A 20379-nucleotide genomic window follows, 5' to 3' on the forward strand; every position below is an offset into this window, starting at 1 on the left:
TACTGAGTGTGGCGTGTTAAGATCCCCTACAATTAATGTATTAATATCAATGTGACTCTTTATTTTGATTAACAGTTGGCTTATATAGTTGGCTGCTCCCATATTGGGGGCATAAATATTTACATTTGTTGATCTTCTCAGTGGATAGTCCCTTTAAGCATGATGCAATGTCCTTCTGTATCTCTGACTATAGTCTTTTTTTTTTTATTTATTTGACAGAGAGACAGAGAGAGATCACAAGCAGGCAGAGAGACAGGCAGAGAGAGGGGGGAAGCAGGCTCCCCGCCAAGCAGATAGCCCAATGTGGGACTCGATCCCAGGACTCCGAGATCATGACCCGAGCCGAAGGCAGAGGCCCAACCCACCGAGCCACCCAGGTGCCCCTGACTATAGTCTTTAACTTAAAATCTAATTTATCTGATATGAGAATTGTTACCCCATCTCTCTTTTGGAAAAAACTACAATGCAAAAACCACCAACAGAAAACAAAAACAGAAAAGAAATTTTTTAAAAAATGGAGAAATAACAAAGACAGCTTATATCTCAAAATTCAAGCTCAGAGAAGAATTTTTTTTTCCTTAGAAAACTTCCCTAACTCAGAGGTGTTAGGGTCCGTGATCAAAGGAGCAAGATTGATACAAAGTGAAGGTCAAGCAGAGCTTTATTTTACACCAGTATCGAAAATCAAACCAACTGGTCAGGGCTGCCTCTTACAGAGAGAGCGATGACCCCTAGTTTCACAGACTAGCTTTTATAGAGCAAAGGCCATGTGGTTGAGCCTGGCCAATGAGATTGTCTCCACTTGGCCTGACTTGTCCTTGCATTTGGGCTCTGTTATCAGGGACTGGTCGACCATATTTTACTGGTTTCCCAGACTTGCTTCTAAGTAAGTTCCCTGGGGGGTGGGGGGTGTTTGTGGGTTGGGCAGGGTCAGTTTAAGTTTTACTGCATAAACAACAAAATCACTGTTTAACCGAGATGAAATCACTCTGGCTAAGTAGGCCCTTACAAGGGGCACCAAGAAATGGCCCATTATTAAAATAAGTGGTTTGGCTAATTATACTTTCAGTGAAAAAAAAAAATGATACAGGCAAATGGATGTCTTGAATTTAAAACCAAGCACTTTAAGAAAAGGAAATTTCTGTGCAATGTTACTAGAAATTTAAATTGGTACAACCAATATGGAAAACATTACAAAGATTCCTCTAAAAATTAAAAATAGAACTACCATATGATTCTGCAATTCCACTTCTGGGTATTTTTCTGCAGTAAATAAAACCAAGCACTTCATGTCTTACTACATCCCTTGGAACACTCACCATGGATTCCTAGAACACCAAAAAAAAAAAAAAAAAAAAAAAAAAAAAAACGAACATCTCCAAAAAAGACATTCCCTATTTCTTCACACCATGTATATCTGAGGCTGGGACACAGATTTGCCACTTGGGCTGTGTGATCTTGACTGTTTACTTGATTTCTCTGAACCTGATTTTACTCAGTTATGGGAGTAAGGTATGTTAACAAATAATAAGATGTGCTAACTCCTTGAGAATATGAAGATTAGGACCAATGGATTCATAATCATAACAGCTAACACTTAACATACTGCTCCCATGTGCCCCAGACTCTTAGGAATGCTCTACACGTGTCCACTTACTTAATCCTTGCAACAACTGTATGAACAGGTCCAGTTTTCAGATAAGAAAATTGAGTTCTAGAAAGAGAATATAACTTGCCTGAGATCATTAGCAGAGTTGACTGTCAGGCCTGTGTTCATCTGGCTTTAGAATTGCAGAAATTAATATATACATCACAAAGATCTATGTAACCTCCCATTATTTTTTAATTGCATAAGGTCACAGCAGTTGTGATTTTGACCAAGAGGCTATCAACCACAAAGATTACCTTTCTGCATCACTAAAAGAAATTGTGAATACAATATTCACATGATCAGCATATTCTTTCTCTTAGTTGAGCTATAGAGAAGCCACATATCTTAAAGGTAACATTTTTTAAAATGAAAAATTGTATTCACAGAAATAAAGTAAGTGCCAGATGCTAAAGTCTGCCTATAATCTGCATGCGTAGGCATTAAAAGATCACTAAAAAGGAGACTGACTCACAACAAAAGGACTTCTGTAAATAAGATGTTAATGGCAATAGATTGTGGTATAATTTTGCTGCAAGTTCTGGGAATCTACCCAGTCTCTTGCCTAAAATTGCCTACAGTCATCTCCACGTGGGATTTACATTTGTCATCAACACTGGCAAATTCACAATCCGTTAGCTAAGACTTCCTTTCCTGTGAACACCAAACTCAAGATCACGTCCCAAGTTGTCTTCTCCATTGGTGTTTCTCTTCCCTGTCTTTTCTGTGAAGGCTACAGTGTACTTCTATAACTTTAACAAAAGTTACTTTCTAGTTATGTTAATTCATTAAGCTATAAAGACTGTAACCTGTCGATGAGTCTTTCTATATCTGAAAAAAAAAAAACAAATATGCGCACATATTTGTCTATCAGGTATCTGTCTACCTCTCCATCCCTCCTTTCATCCTAATTCTGTTCAAAAATAAATAAATAAATAAATAATGACAGTCTAGTTTCTATTCCTAAAACTGTGAATTCTGAAATGCTACAACAGCTTGTACATTTGAAATTGTACCTGGCTGATTCCAGGACTGGTATAAGAAATATTCAGGGTGAGTCTGTGATATTTGTATAAGAAAGCAAAGAAATAATAAAGTCTTGATAGTTTTATATCCAAAGGACTTTGAAGGAACTCCCACTGAACAAGATGGGGAAACTCATGCAACAAAAATAAAATCAGATTCTATTCATTAATATAACTGGAGTATATATTTTAAAAGTGAGTTAATAAGGATACTTAGAAGATTTAGTCAAACAACAACAAAACCAAATAGAACACAAACAGAAACTTTATTGATTCCCACCTGGGTATATAGAACACCACTTCCTTACTCTGGAACTGACAATTAAAGTAAAATTTAATATCTTCCTGCTGATCTCCCATTAACTATATTTTAGTGCAATCAAATACTCTTAGCTAATGATGAAAAAGGGTTTTTTGGAGAAGAATTTAATAAGAAAAATCAGAATTAGAATATTGCCATTTTTCACTTTTTTTTTTAAAGATTTTATTTATTTATTTGACAGACAGAGATCACAAGTAGTCAGAGAGGCAGACAGAGAGAGAGAGGGAAGCAGACTGCCTGCTGAGCAGAGAGCCCAGTGCAGGACTCGATCCCAGGACCCTGAGATCATGACCTGAGCCAAAGGCAGCGGCTTAACCCACTGAGCCACCCAGGCGCCCCATTTTTCACTTTTTAATAAAATAATTGTTTTAGGCAGATGTGTAAACAATTTTTAAAAAGTGATGGGGAACTTTATAAAGGAGGAATTAGGCTGTTACCACCAGAACATCAATAATCAATCTTTCAATTATTGAAAGTGAGACAGCCAGATATTTTATACCTCTCAGAAGCATTATTCCTAAAGTTGAACCTGGATTTATGCAGACTTCTAGATAATAGTTCCAATTTTTAAGGAAAAAAAAATCCTCCAATAATTTAAATAACATTAGAAAGGAGACAGAAAAATTAAGAATGTAGTTCTTACCATTGGACAACTGACAAGGCTTTTGAAATGTGACAGCATGTGAAACAAGAAAAAGGAGGATTTGAATAGAAGAAATTCTAGGTTAACAATGACCCCAGAAACAGAGCAACCCAATCCAATGTATATAATTTGAACAAACTATTTCAAAATAGGTATTTTGATACAAATGATGAACTACCACATGAAATAGTATTAGATAAAAAGGAATTGACATATTTTTAGATCTGATGATGGGATTTTGCTAAAGAAAAAAAAATCCACAATTTTGTGAGATGTACACATCATTATATAGTCCCCCACCTTACTATTTTAACTTATTCTTTTTTTTTTAAGATTTTATTTATTTATTTGACAGACAGAGATCACAAGTAGGCAGAGAGGCAGGCAGAGAGAGAGAGAGAGGAGGAAGCAGGCTCCCCGCTGAGCAGAGAGCCCGATGTGGGGCTCGATCCCAGGACCCTGGGATCATGACCTGAGCCGAAGGCAGAGGCTTTAACCCACTGAGCCACCCAGGCGCCCCTTTAACTTATTCTTGATAACTTTTTTTTCCCTTGCCCTGAAGTTGGCTTCATCTGAAGTTAATATAGCTACTCCACTTTTCTTTTGATTAGTGTTAGCATGGTATTTCTATCCTTCTTTAGAGAGAGCCAAGTTTTTGATCTATATAATTTTCCCTTAGCCTGAAAAAAAGAACTGCAGTTTGGCATAGTTCCTGGTAATATAGGCAATCTAAGAATGAACTTAAAAATAAATAAAAAGTTATCTGATACCATTCCCTTAATACAATGATACAGAATTAAATCCATAAAGTATTTAAGGGTAAAAGAGAAATTAACTTATTTGGACGTTTCTTTATTCTTTTACTCTCCTAGATTTACTTGATTTAATTATAATTTCACAGGCCGGACCTTATGACAGCTACTATTTTTTTTTTTTAAAGATTTTGTTTATTTGTTTGACAGAGATCACAAGTAGGCAGAGAAGCAGGCAGAGAGAGGGAGAACCAGGCTCCCTGCTGAGCAGAGAGCTCAATGCAGGGCTGGATCCCAGGACCCTGAGATCATCACCAGTGCTGAAGGCAGAGGCTTAACCCTCTGAGCCACACAGGCGCCCCGACAGCTACTGTTTTTAAAACGATTTCTAGAACACAGTGGCTTCTCCATTGTCCTGTCCTTAATATTCATCCATCAGAGTGTGTATTTTCAACATTCACTGTATTTGTTTACTGGTTATTAAGTAAATGTATTCTTGGGAGCCTTTTCAATATATATTATTTGATCTTAAACTGATATTATATGTTACTGTACATATTATATACTATAAAATGTATGTTATATAACCTTAAACTGATGTCCATTTAGTTACTTACTTCTTATTTTCTGTTATTCCTGCCAGAATCTCACTATTGCCAATGGATGTATATTTATCATTTATAATCCCAGGAATCCCTATCTCCTTCCCACTTTTTTGTTTCTAATCAACTTGTGATCATGTTCTGGGAACTTGAGACTATTAACAGTGTTTTATCTGAATAATAGGAGAGGTATTGAATGTAAATTGAAAATATGGCTACTTCTCTCCCTGTCCTAAAATGTTTCTAGTAGAGATATTTCTTAAGCCTTAAGTTAACAGATGTTCTTACAGGGAAAGTCTTCATTATTCTCTGTATCCAGATTTTCCTAGTTTAGAATCCTCAGATGGAACATGTGGTAAACTGATATCTCCGAAAACTGTATAAAAATGGAGATAATTTCCAAAAGAAGCATTTCTGAAGCACTTTTCATTTATTTTAGCACCATAATGCTTATAACCATAATGAGTTCTATGTTGTAAACAATTATTTAGCTTCTCAAATTGAATAGCACCTTTCACCTATTGAAATTCTTTACATAAAATTAATAAATCAAACTAAGTTGTATTGAATTACAAAATATTATGGCAACACATAGTCTAAGTGCTTCAAAGAAATAGAGCTGAGTACACTTTTTTTTTTTTAAACTAGTTCTTATACAGGTTTGTAATCAGGCAACATAATGAATAACACAATGAACACTACAACCCACACATTGATAAATAATCATTATTTTGCTGTATTTGTTTCTTCTCCCTTTCTGTCTCCCTACACACATGCATATTGATGTAATTATGTGGGTTGGTATTTATGTATTTATTTAGATTCATATATATGTATAAATATAATTTCACAATAAGCTAAAGATATTGTGACAGTTTTCATCTTAAATATTATAGAACATAGTAAATGGAATCAATTCTCTAATTTCCATTTCTGTATTTTCATTGTTAGTGTATAAGAAAGCAACTGATTTCTGTACATTGACTTTGTATCCTGCCACATTACTGAATTGCTGTATGAGTTCTAGTAGTTTGGGGTGGAGTCTTTTGGGTTTTCCATATAAAGTATCATGTCATCTATGAAGAGAGAGAGTTTGACTTCTTCATTGCCAAATTGGATACCTTTTATTTCTCTTTGTTGTCTGATTGCTGTTGCTAGGACTTCTAATACTATGTTGAACAAGAGTGGTGAGAGTGGGCATCCTTGTCATGTTCCTGATCTCAACGGGAAGACTGCAAGCTTTTTCCCATTGAGGATGATATTTGCTGTGGGTCTTTCATAGATAGATTTTATGAAGTTCAGGAATGTTCCCTCTATCCCTATACTTTGAAGCATTTTAAACAGGAACGGATGCTGGATTTTGTCAAATGGTTTTTCTGCATCAATGGAGAGGACCATGTGGTTCTTCTCTCTTCTCTTATTGATTTGTTCTATCACATTGATTGATTTGCGAATGTTGAACCATCCTTGTAACCCAGGGATGAATCCCACTTGGTCATGGTGGATAATCTTTTTAATGTGCTGTTGGATCCTGTTTGCTAGGATCTTGTTGAGAATCTTAGCATCCATATTCGTCAGTGATATTGGTCTGAAATTCTTTTTGGTGTGGTCTTTGCCTGGTTTGGGGATCAGGGTAATGCTGGCTTCATAAAAAAAAGTCTGGAAGTTTTCCTTCTGCTTCAATTTTTTTTGAAACAGCTTCAGGAGAATAGGTGTTATTTCTTCTTTGAAAGTTTGGTAGAATTCCCCAGGGGATCCGTCAGGTCCTGGGCTCTTGTTTTTTGGGAGGTTTTTGATCACTGCTTCAATCTCGTTACTAGATATCGGTCTATTCAGGTTGTCGATTTCTTCCTGGTTCAATTTTGGGAGTTTATAGTTTTCCAGGAATGCATCCATTTCATCTAGGTTGCTTAACTTATTGGCATATAACTGTTGATAATAACTTCTGATGATTGTTTCTATTTCCTTGGTGTTAGTTGTGATCTCTCCCTTTTCATTCATAATTTTATTAATTTGAGGCTTCTCTCTTTTCTTTTGGATTAGTGTGGCCAATGGTTTATCAATCTTATTCTTTCAAAAAACCAGCTTCTAGTTTCATTGATACGTTCTACTGTATCTCTGGTTTCTACCTCATTGAACTCTGCTCTAATCTTGATTATTTCCCTTCTTATGTGTGGAGTTGGTTTGATTTGTTGTTGATTCTCCAGTTCTTTAAGGTGTGGAGACAGCTGGTGTATTCTGGATTTTTCAGTTTTTTTGCGGGGGAGGCTTGGATGGCTATGTATTTCCCCCTTAGGACCACCTTTGCTGTATCCCATAGGTTTTGGACTGAAGTGTCTTCATTCTCATTGGTTTCCATGAATTGTTTAAGTTCTCCTTTGATCTCCTGGTTGATCCAGAATTCTTAAGCAAGGTGGTCTTTAGCTTCCAGGTGTTTGAGTTCCTTCCGAACTTTTCCTTGTAATTGAGCTCCAGTTTCAAAGTGTTGTGGTCTGAGAATATGCAGGGAATAATCTCAGTCTTTTGGTATCAATTGAGTCCTGATTTGTGACCCAGTATGTGGTCTGTTCTGGAGAAGGTTCCATGTGCACTTGAGAAGAATGAGTATTCTGTTGTTTTAGGGTGGAATGTTCTGTATATATCTATGAGGTCCATCTGGTCCAGTGTGTCATTCAATGCTCTTGTTTCTTTATTGATTTTCTGCTTCAATGATCTGTCTATTACTGAGAGAGGCGTGTTAAGATCTCCTACTATTAATGTATTCATATCAATATGACTCTTTATCTTGATTAATAGTTTTCTTATGTAATTGGCTGTTCCCATATTGGGAGCATAGATATTTACAATTGTTAGATCATCTTGGTGGATAGTCCCTTTAAGAATTATGTAGTGTCCTTCTGTATCTCTGACTACAGTCTTTAGTTTAAAATCTAATTTATCTGATATGAGAATCACTACCCCGGCCTTCTTTTGAGGCCCATTGGCGTGAAAGATGCTTCTCCATCCCTTCACTTTCAGCCTGGGTGTATCTTTAGGTTCAAAATGGGTCTCTTGTAGACAACATATGGATGGGTCCTGTCATTTTATCCAATCTGCAACCCTGTGTCATTTTATGGGCACATTTAGGCCATTCACATTGAGAGTGATTATTGATAGATATGTTTTTATTGACATCGTGTTACCTTTGAAGTCTTTCTTTCTGTAGATTGTCTCTATATTTCTGTTCAATGATACTTTTAGGATTTTTTCTCTTTTATAGAACCCCCTTAATATTTCCTGCGGTGTTGGCTTGGTGGTTGCATAGTCTTTTAAGCCTTGCCAGTCTTGGAAACTCTTTATCTCTCCATCCATTTTGAATGTCAGTCTTGCTGGATAAAGTATTCTTGGCTGCATGTTCTTCTCATTTAGTGCCCTGAATATATCTTGCAAGCCCTTTCTGGCTTGCCAGGTCTCTGTGGACAGGTCTGACATTATTGTGATGGGCTTTCCTCTGTACGTAAGGAGCTTCTTTGTCCTAGCTGCTTTCAAGAGGGTCTGCCTACAATTATAATTCTTCATTCTTACTATTAGGTGTCTCGAGGACTTTCAAGAATCTATAATCTTGGGGGGAAACCGTTCTGCCTCTAGTACATGAACGCTGGTTCCATTCATGAGGTTGGGAAAATTTTCATGGACACCTTGTTCCACTATATCTTCTAGACTTCTTTCTTTCTCCTCCCCTTCAGGGATTCCAATAATTCTGATGTTGGAACACTTCGTGGCATCATTTATTTCCCTGAATCTGTTTTTGTGGCTTCTAAGCTGTTTGTTCCAGGCTTCCTCCTGGTGAGAGATGACTGATCGGATGTAGCTGGATGTATCGACTGTGGTGCAATCAAGGTGCACCCTGGAACGTTTCTGAGCAATCAGGATTCCCCACCCAAACGAGAGAAAAAAGAAAAGAAAAAAAAAAGAGAGAGAGAGAGACAGGAAAAAAAGGGAAGATAAAAGAGAAGACTCAGCCCAAATGAGCCCCAAGGTAAGATTTATGAAGTATACAAACAAAAACAGACCAACAAAAAGACTGATAAAAGTATATGACAAGAGAAAAAAATTATATATATATATATATATATGTATATATATATCAGAAAAAGGAAGAATTTCATCAAAAAGAACCCCAAGTATAAGATTTATATACTATCAGGACAAACACAAATACACAGAAACACTGGCAGAAGAAAAAGATGGGAGAGTCATTATAAATTCTCAGTGTGGGCAAGGAAGGTTATTTTGATATTTCCTGGATGTATCTTGATATCTTTGTTAAAGGACTCAATTTTCCTAAAATAAAGGGGGATTAAAAACTGGTTTACCTATAGGGGTAGCATTGATTGGGGAAAGGGGATTACCTTGAAGTTTAACTCTATATAAATATTAGAAAATAAAAATAAAAAAAGAATAAACTAGACTAAACTAAAATTTTTTTAAAAATTTAAAAAATAGAAAAGCAAAAGAAAAACACGGGTGTATGTATCAAAAAGTTCAGGTTAGAAGGTTATTATGGAATTTGATGTACTGGACATCTCACTGTGATGGTAAATAGGTTTAAAAATTATCTATATAAAAAAAATGAACCAGAGTAGTGGGAACGAGTTAAAAATAAAAGTTGTATCTATGAAGTAGTGGTGGTTGTTCTCTTGTCATCTTTTTTTTTTTTTCTTTTCTTTCCTGGTTGGTTTTCTGGGGGAGGGTCTGCCACATGGGTTTTCAGTCAGTGATGTTCCCTGAGTTAAGTCCTCCTGCCCCCCTCAAGGGGGTGGGCTCCGAGGAAACTGGTTTTTTTGGCTTTTGTTCTCTGGAGGTTTTTATGTTTGTTCATTTGCTTTCTCTCACCTTGACAGCATTTGATGGTTTTTGGAGGTTTAGAGGAAAGCAAACTGCACCCCGACCTCCCTCTCAGAGAGAAGCCTCAGTCTGTTCCCCTCTGGGTCTCCAGAGCACATTAAGATCCCCCTTGGCCACTGGCAGAGCAGGTTCTGAGTCGCGGTCCCTGGGGACGCAGGATCTCCTGCTTGTACCCAAAACCACGGCAGCGGTGGCTGTCTGGGCAGCTCCAGACCACCAGAGAGGTTCCAAGCAGCGATCGCACACTGAGATTTTCCTGCTGGCCCAGGCTGGGAGTGCCTGGTCTTTCCGGCTCTGAGAGCACCGGGCTGACACCTTCACACATGTCTCTCAGGGGAGGATGTGGGGCGCGTGCATCTCAGGCTCTGATAGCACGGCATGGCACTCACGTGGGGACTGTAAAAAGTCTGTGCTTCTGCCAGCTGGCGAGGGTTCCAGCCCCTCATGGGTGCCACACCCCACATGCTCTCAGGGGCAGTGGCAGCTCAGGGACCAAGACCCGGTTTCTCCACCGCACTCTCTCTGGTTCAGCGCCAGGGATGTCTGTCCTGGGTCTGGGGACTTAAGCCCCTGTCCCTAACCACGATCCTTTGCTCTTTTTGAGTGCTTTCAACCAGACTCCAAGTTAATGCTGGTCCCCAGTCTCAGGGCACTCTCGGTTTGGGATATTATTTTCCAATGGGTCGCCTCTGGTGGCTCCCTCCCCGTTTTGTTTATCTTCCGATATCAGTCCAATATTCCCACTCCGCCTTACCTGCCCTCTGGCGTCTTCTGCCCTCGTAGAGATCCAGACGTGTATAATTCTGATCTCAGGCTGATTTCATGGGTGATCGGGGTAATCCGCTCACTTTAGGGTACAGGTTGAAACAGTGCCTCCTCCTACTTCCCTGCCATCTTGTCTCCTCCCTACGTCATTAGTTTTGCCATAGTTGCTTGTGCTTTTGTTGTCATATCCAAAAAAATCATTGCCAAGACCCATATAGAGGAACATATTCCCTGTGTTTTCCTTTGGTAGTTTTACAGTTTGGGATCTTACATATAAGAATTTAAGCCATTCCAAGTTAATTTGGGGGAGTGGTGTAAGATAGGAGTCCAGTCTCATTCTTCTGTATTTTATTGTCCCGTTTTACCAACACCACTTATGGGAGAAACTATCTTTCCTCTCTTGAATCTTCTTCATTTCCTTGTGAAATACGAGTTTACCATATACGCAAGGGCTTATTTCTGGGCTCTAGATTCTGTTCTGTTGTTCTGTGTGTCTGTATGCCAGTACTATTCTGTTTTGATTACTACAGATTTGTATTAAAGTCTGAAATCAGAAAGTATAATGACTACCAGCTTTGTTTTTCCTCAGGATTCCTTTGGTGATTCAGAGTCTTTTGTTTAGTTTAGGAGTGTTCCCTCCTCTTCTGTTTTTAAGAAGAGTTTGAGAAGAACTGGTGTTATTTTTTTTTTTAATGTTTGGTAGAATTCACCGGTAAAATCATCTGGTCCTGGTGTTTCCTACTCGGTATAATGTCTACTCTTTCAGTTCTGAGTCTCCTTTTTTTAGTCTAGCTAAGGGATTGTCAACTTTCTTGTATTTTAAAAAACTACAATTTTATTTATAATATTTTCTATTGTCTTTTAAATCTCATTTATTTAAATCTCCTTTTATTTATTTAAATCTCCATTTATTTTTTTATTTTATTTTCAGTGTTCCAAGATTCATTGCTTATGCACCACACCCAGTGCTCCATGCAATACGTGCCCTTGAGAAGACGATACACCATGATCAAGTGGGATTTTCCCCTGGGATACAAGTGTAGATCAATACATGCAAATAATTAAATGTAATAAATTAATAAAATGAAGACAAAATCAGAGAGGGAGACAAAACATAGAAGACTGTTAATCATAGGAAACAAACTGAGGGTTTCTGGAGGGGAGTTGGGTGGGGGGATGGTGTAACTGGGTGCTTGACATTAAGGAGGGCTTGTGACATAATGAGCACTGGGTATTTTAGAAGACTGATAAATCACTGACCTCTACCTCTGAAACCAATAATACATTATATGTTAATTAACTGAATTTAAATAAAAATAAATATGGAAAAAATCTTATAATCATCTCAATAGATGCAGGAAAAGCATTGGCCAAGATTCAACATCCTTTCATGTTAAAAATACTCAAGAAACTGAGTATAAAAGGAATGCATCTCAACATAACAAAATCTATATTAAAAAAAAAAAAAAAAAAAAACCTCAATGGTGTAAAATTGAAAACTTTCCTGCTAGGATTAGGAATAAGAGCAAGGTGCCCACGCTCAGCTCCTATTCAGCACAGCACTGGAAGTCCCACTAGAGCAATTAGGCAAAATAAACATAAAATAAAATAAAATAAAATAAAAGGCATCCAGACTGAAAAGGGAGAAGTAAAACTATTTCAGTTTACAGAAAATACGATGTTACATATAAAATCCCTGAACAAGAGTCCATTCTGTTTTTCAGAGTCCACAGTTTCTCATGGTTCTCCTCCTTCAATTTCCCCCAGTTTACTTCTCCTCTCCGTCTCTCCCTGTCCTCCATGTTGTTATGCTCCACCAATAAGTGAAACCATATGATAATTGACTCTCTCTGCTTGACTTATTTCACTCAGCATAATCTCTTCCAGTCCTGTCCATGTTGATACAAAAGTTGGGCATTCATCCTTTCTGATGGAGGCATAATACTCCAATGTAGATATGGACCATATCTTCTTTATCCATTCGTCTGTTGAAGGGCATCGTCTGTTGAAGGGCATCTTGGGTCTTTCCACAGTTTGGGCACTGTGGCCATTGCTGCTGTGGACATTGGAGTACAGATGGCCCTTCTTTTCACTACATCTGTATCTTTTCTCCATTTATTTTTGCTCTGATCTTTGTCATGTCTTTTCTTCTACTAACATTGGGCTTAAGTTCTTCTTTTCCTAGTTCCTTGAGGTGTACATGTAGATTGCTTGTTCAAGAGCTCTCTTTTAACATAAACATTAACTTCCCTTTTAGAACTGTTGCAGCTGCATCACATAAATTTTGGCATATTGTGTTTCCATTTTCATTTGTTTCAAGTTTTTTTTTTATTTCTGTTTTTATTTCTTTGATGCATTGTCAGTTCAGGAGCATGTTTAATTTCCACACATTTGTGAATTTTTTTTCTATTACTGATTACATTTTCATAACATTGTGGTCAGAAAAGATACTTGGCATAATTACAGTTCTCTTACATTTGCCACCATGTGTTTTGTGACTTAAGATAAGGCATATCCTGGATAAAGGTCTAGGCATGCTTGAAAAGAATGTATGTTTTGCTGCTGTTGGTTGAAATTATCTGAATATGTGTTTAGGCCCATTTGGTGTATTTTAAGTCCAGTGTTTCCTTATTGATTTTTTGTCTGGGTAGTATATCCATTGTTTAAAGTGGGGTTTTCAAGTCCCTTACTATTATCGTATTATGTTTCTCTATAGTGATACATTAATATTTGCCTAGTACATTTACATGCTGCAGGACTGGATGAATATTTATTTATGGTTATCACAGTCTATTGATAAACTGACCTGTTTATTGTAAAATGACTTTTTTGTTACAATTTTTGTCTTAATGTCTTTTTTTTTTTTTCCCTTATGTAAGTACATCTACTCCTGCTTTCTTTTGGTTTCCATTTGCATGGAATGTCCTTCTCCCTGTCTCCACTGTGAGCCTATTTGTGTCCTTAAAGCTGAGGCAAGTCAGCTGGAGGCAGCATACAATTTATTTTTTAATCCACTTAGCCATTCTTTTTTTTTTAAGATTTTATTTATTTATTTGACAGACAGAGATCACAAGTAGGCAGAGAGGCAGGCAGAGAGAGAGGAAGAAGCAGGCTCCCTGCTAACCAGAGAGCCCAATGCGGGGCTCGATCCCAGGACCCTGGGACCACAACCTGAGCCGAAGACAGAGGCTTTAACCCACTAAGCCACCCAGGCACCCCCACTCTGTCTTTTGATTGGAGAGTTTAGTCTGTTTACCTTTTTAAAAAAAATATTTATTTGAAAGAGCATTTGTGTGAGCAAAGGGAGGGGCAGAAGGAGAGGGAGAATATTCAAGCAGACTCTCCACTGAACAGGGAGACCAAGGCTCACTTAACCAACTGAGCCACTCTTGTGCCCCTAGTCCATTTACATTTAAGGTAACTTTTAATAGGTAAAGACTCACTAATGGAATCTTAATTCTTTTTCTGGCTGGAGTCTTGCCAGTAGAAACCACTTTGGGACCATGGTATGTGCCTGGGTCCCCTAGAGACTACAGGGAGTGACCTAGGATAATGGGCATAAGCCTGGTGTTGGGACAAGTTGGCTCTGATGTCTGCCCTGAAATCAGACTCTGACTTTACCACCCTTTTCCCATGGGAGAACATCTCTCTCATTCTCTCTGTCTTTGATAGGCTGCCTAGACATGGGGGGGCATGTAATGGGGGACATGTGAATCTGTTCTTTCTATTGTAACCAATCCCAAATTTGACTGCCCCTTGCTCAAGAGGGCAGTACTCAAGAGATGAATTTTGATTGGAAGGAATTTGAGTTTTATTCAGGAGGCTGGCCACTTGGGGAGAAGGTGGACTCTTGTCCAAAAACCAACTCCCAGATTTCTACCTCACCCAAGTGTTTTTAAAGGAGTTTGGGGCAGTAAATCAGAGAAAGAAGTGTAGTGGCCTGCAGCTTTTCTTGATTATGTGGAGACTTGATGATGCCAGCTCCAAACATCTCAGTGGAAGGGGTTGTTGCAAGGGGCTCTGGTCCTTCTGATGTTCAGGGGTACTCTGTTCTTTCTGCAAAGGAGGGCCAGGTCTCCAGATCCACAAAGGAAGGTTAGTAAGATCATTAATGTGAAACAAAGAAACAAAGAAAAACATTTTCCTAAAAACATGCTGGGCTAATCAGAAAGCTGAGGTAACTTCAAATAGACTTGCTGACCTCTTTGGGTGAGATAAAAATCTAATCCTTCACTCCTCAAGGGCAGTAGTCTGCAAACTGTTCTATCAAACATAGTAAATTTGTTCTGTTACAGATCAAGGGTCTTAATGCAGCCGGTAAGGAGTACATTATCATAAAGTAACTCAACCCTTAAGACCAACTGGAGTGCTGTAATACGATCTTCCTCAGTGCATCTTCTTAAAGTTCTGTGTTCTACCTGTGTGCTATAATCCCTGACTTGAATCTTTGGTTCTGTGTGCAACATAGTTGTTCAAATCAATGTATGTGTGTGTGGTGGTGTGGAAGCAGATTGCTATATCACCATTTTGTCTAGTGGTTCATTTTAAGTTTACCATAAAATGTACATGTTTCATAATCAAATAATCATCTTTAATGTCATGTTGGACAATATTAAACAGTATTCACTTGGGGCACCTGGGTGGCTCAGTTGGTTAAGCGTCCTACTCTTGATTTCAGCTCAAGTCATGATCTCAGGGTCTGAGATTGAGCCTTATGTGGGAGGGAGGGTTTGCTTGGGATTCTCTGTCTTCCTCTCCTTCTGCCCCCCCACCCCCCACTCTTGCTTTCTCTCTAAAATAAATAAGTCCTTTAAAAAATATACATTTAACCTTCTTATGGAACTGTATGAATGAGTTATTAGTACCTAGTACTCACATTTAAGTCATTACTCCATCCATGCAGTTATTTAAGTTTATATAGGCTAATTTTTTTAAATTTTTGCCATTTTGATTTGCATTTGAGAGAAATTCTGAGAACCTACTCAATTTTAAAAAATTATTTTTTATTCCAAACCATCTGTTGAAATATAATACCCGTAATTTGGTTACAAGTTCTGAGAATTAGCACCAATATGTGTTGTTCAAAGTCCTACTTAATTAATGGCAAATACTCAGTTTTTTCATGTATTTAATTACTATAATTTGAATTGATAATTTTCCCAGTTGGTAACAGTGGTAATTAAACCAAAATGTAATTCACTTTGTAGGTGTCCATGAGAGATGTTATATGAATGAATTGAATATACATCCATTCTTTAAAGATAGTACTATATATACAAGATGTTGTTCTTCCAGATTTCTAGTGAATAAGAAATGTAACTATATTTATAATGCACATAAATATAATAGTCAATAAGTGAGTTTGTCTAACTAAATTGAAAAACATATTTTAAGGTTTCTAAGCATTTTCCATTAAAGGAAACCATGTATCATGGTAGTTCTTAAGTACATTTTTAAGCCTGATTAATAATTATTAAATTATGATTTTGTGATTGTACCTTGTAAACCTTTGTGGGTCTTTTTATGAGAAATTCAGTTACCCAATAGAATAGCTTCAAAACTGTGAGAAAATCTGTTTTTAGAACTGATTATCAGTCATATAATAAATACTACTGGGGTAAGAATGCAATTTAGACTGAAAACAGAAATACTAATTCTCCCCACACCTATAATCTTCTACTCAAAGGTCACTGAATTGGTACACATGTTAGAAGACAGATACAGATATAGGTAGATGACCAGAACTTGAACAGAAAATGTTGGTGAACAGCAGTAAAATCAATGACTCAACACACAAAACCAGCTCAATGAATAGCCTAAATTGTTTAACAAATGACCACATTTAAAATTCTTGTGAATGCATGAATAGTATTTGGGGGGAAAATCTATATACCACTTAGGGATCTCTTTTTTTCTTGGACTATGTGTGTGTGTTTTCTGGATACTTTTATTTTTTAAAACAAATTATAAGACTAACTAAGTCCATATTTGATTAAGTTACTCTACTACTCTCAATTCAATATGTATTTAAGCTCTAACAAACATTAAGATAATTATAGATTATAACAATATCTGCTATTATATGGTCATAAAGTTTTGTCTGTTTCATTATTTATTTTATTTAAGAGCAAGAGAATGAGAGCATGAGGAGGGGGAGGGTCAGAGGGAGAAGCACACTCCCTGCTAAGCAGGGAGCCTGATGTGGGGCTATCCTGGGACTCCAGGATCATGACCTGACAAAGGCAGTCAGTCACTTAACCAACTGAGCCACCCAGGCACCCCTGTTTCATTATATTTGTATTATAATTTATGAAAATAAAAGGGAAATATTCTATAATGTTTATCATGTAAATGAACTTCGTTCTTAAAGACTTTCAGTTATAACTTGGCAATCATTATATTTGTCTCTTTTATCAACTTTATTTCAGTGACAATAGCCTTTTCCACTCCTAAGTATCCCAATACTGAGTAGAATGCTTGATTTCCACATCATTATCTGCTTTGTTTTCTCAATATAAGTGACAAATCCATCCTTTCAGTGTTCTCATTTATTTTTTTTTCAATAGACTATTTTTAGAGCAATTTTACACTGACAACTGAATGGAGCTGAAGGTACAGAGATTTTCTGTATACTTGTTGCTCTCACTTTTACAAAGCCTCTCCTATTACCAGAATCCTATGCCAAAGTGCTTTGATAGAACTGATGAACGTCCATGAACACATCACTGTATCCAAGGTCTGTAGTTTATCATAGTATTCACTCTTGGTGTTACACCTTCTGTGTATTTGGACAAATGTATAATGACAAGTATTTGCCAGTATAGCATTGGACAGAGTGGTTTCACTGCCTTAAAACTGCTTCATGCTTGACCTAGTCATCCTTCCTCCACCCCAATACCAGGCAACTCTAATTTGTTTTTTTCTGTCTTCAAAGTTTTGCCTTTTACAAAATGTCATATACTGATAGCCATATAGTATATAGCATTTTTGGATTGGCCTTCCACTTAGTAATTTGTATTTAAGTTTCCTCAATGTCTTTTCTTCTCTCACTAGCTCATTTTTTTAAAGATTTTTTTTTATTTATTTGACAGAGAGAGAGAGAGAGAGAGGTCACAAGTAGGCAGAGAGGCAGGCAGAGAGAGAGGGGGAAGCAGGCTCCCCACTGAGCAGAGAGCCCGATGCGAGGCTTGATCCCAGGACCCTGGGATCATGACCTGAGCTGAAGGCAGAGGCTTTAACCCACTGAGCCACCCAGGTGCCCCTAGCTCATTTTTTTTTTTTTTTTTTAGTACTGAATAATACTCCATTTTCAGGATGTACCACAGTTTATTAATAAATTGATTTAATTACATCTGGGATGCTTCCAGGTTTGGGCACTTACGAATAAAGCTGCTAAAAACATCCCTCTCTGAGTTATTGTGTAGACATAAATGTTTGATGTTTTTGGATAAATAAGAAGTGCATGATTGCTGGATGACATTCTGGTGTTTCGTATTGTAATAAATGACCCAAATTTCTTCTAAAGTGGTTGCATCATTGTGCATTTTCACCAACAACAAAAGAAAGTTGCTATTGCTTCACAACACCCTTGCGCTTGGTGTTATCAGTGCTCTAGATTTTGGCCACCCTAACAGGTGTGAGGTGGTAGCTCACTGTTGTTTTTATTTGCATTTTCCCGATGGCATAAGATGTGGAGCATCTTTTGATGTGCTTATTTGCCATCTGTGTATTTTCTTTGGTCAAGCATGTGTTAAGGTCTTTGGCTCATTTTCTGATGAGGTTTTCTTACTTTTGGGTTTTAAGGCTTCTTGTATGTTAAATGTTATAACTGAATAACAATCCTGTATCAGATGTGTCTTTTGCAAGAATTTTTCTCATTCTATGGCATGTCTTGTCATTGTTTTCATACTCTCTTTCGTGGAATAGGCATTTTTTAACTTTAATGAAGTCCAGTTTATCCATTATTCTTTCATGGCTAGAGCCTTGGGTGGTATCTCCAAAAAGTCATCACAATACCCAAGGCCATCCAGGTTTTCTTCTTTGTTGCCTTCTAGGAGTTTTACAGTTTTGTGTTTTGTGTCTTCTTCAATTTCTTTCACTACTATCTTCCAGTTCTCAGTGTTCAGTTCTTTCACCTCCTTGGTTAAATTTATTTCTAGATATTTTCTTCTTTTTGCTGCAACTCCAAGTGGGATTACTTTCTTAATTTCTCTAATAGTTCATTATGAGTGTAGAAAAATCCAATAGATTTTTGTATATTAATTCTTTATCCTACAACTTCATTGAATTCATATATTAGCTCTAAAAGTTTTTTTGGTGGTGCCTTTAGGGTTTTTTATATATGGTCTCTCCAAATAGACAAGCTTTATATTTCTTCCTTTCTGATTTGCTAGTTACTCCAGCTAGGGTTGCCAACACTATGATGAATGTAAGTGAGAAGAGTGGGCATCCTATCTTCTTCCTAAGTTTAGAGGACGTGCTTTCAGCTTTTGACCATCCAGGATAATATTCGCTATGGCACTGTGATACACTGCTTTTATTATGTTGAGATATGTTCTGCCTAAATTCACTTTTGTTGAGAATTTTTATCATAAATAGATGTTGAACTTTGGAAATAGTTTTAGTGCATTTGCTGACATGAACGTAAGATTTTAGCCTTTCATTTTATTAATGTGGTATTTCACATTGATTTGCAGATGTTGAAACAGTTTTGCATCCATGGATTAAATCCTACTTGTTCACATTGTATGTCTTCTTTAAAGTATTTTGTTGAGGATCCGTGTTCATCTTTGCATCCGTATTCATCGGGGTTATTGGCCTGTAAGTTTCTTCTCTTGTCCTGTCCTTTCCTGGTCTTAATTGAGCAATTTATGATTCCAGGTTCTCTCCTTTTTTTAGCATATTGGCAAAAGCATTTGCATTGTTTAAAATTTTTTAGTGGTTGCTTAGAGTTTGCAATATGTGTCTGTGCCTAATCCAGATCCACTTTTAAATAATACTGTAACATTTGACAGGTAATAAAAGATCCTTATAATTACAAGTAACCACAATCCCTCCCTATCATTCCTTGTATTATGGCTGTAATTCATTTCACTTACGCATAAGCAAACCTAAGAACATATGAGAATGTGTGTGTGTGTGTGTATGTGTGTGTGTGCAAGCATACAACTGTCTTTGAAGACAAGTTTTTTTGATGATATCCAATGGATAGATTTTTTCATTTATGAATTATGCTTTTGGTATAATTAGAAAAGGCTTTCTTCTGGAAGTTTTATAATTTTAATTTTATTTCAAGTCTATTATCCATTATAAGTTTATATTTCTATATCATGTGAGATATAAGATTTGGGGGGGGGGTATGGGGCACCTGGGTGGCTCAGTGGGTCAATCATCTGCCTTTGGCTCAGGTCATGATCTCAGGGTCCTGGGATCAAGCCCTACATCAGGCTCTCTGCTCAGCGAGGAGCCTGCTTCTTCCCTCTCTCCGCCTTCCTCTCTGTCTACTTGTGATCTCTGTCAAATAAATAAAATCTTTAAAAAAAAAGATTTTTGGAGGGGTGCAGTAGGCATATAAAATTCTTCCAACACATGTATGTTAATTTTTACAAACTGGCTAAGACTTTCATTGGAATTTTATTGAATCTTTTGATAAATTTTTAGAGAATGAGTCTCTTAACAAGATTGAGTCTTCCAAATCATAAACAAATGATTTAACTTTCCACATTTGTTATCTTA

The sequence above is a fragment of the Enhydra lutris genome, unplaced genomic scaffold (assembly GCF_002288905.1).
Source record: "Enhydra lutris kenyoni isolate GAN:26980312 unplaced genomic scaffold, ASM228890v2 scaffoldscaffold9, whole genome shotgun sequence".
In the NCBI taxonomy this organism is placed as follows: Eukaryota; Metazoa; Chordata; class Mammalia; order Carnivora; family Mustelidae; genus Enhydra; species Enhydra lutris.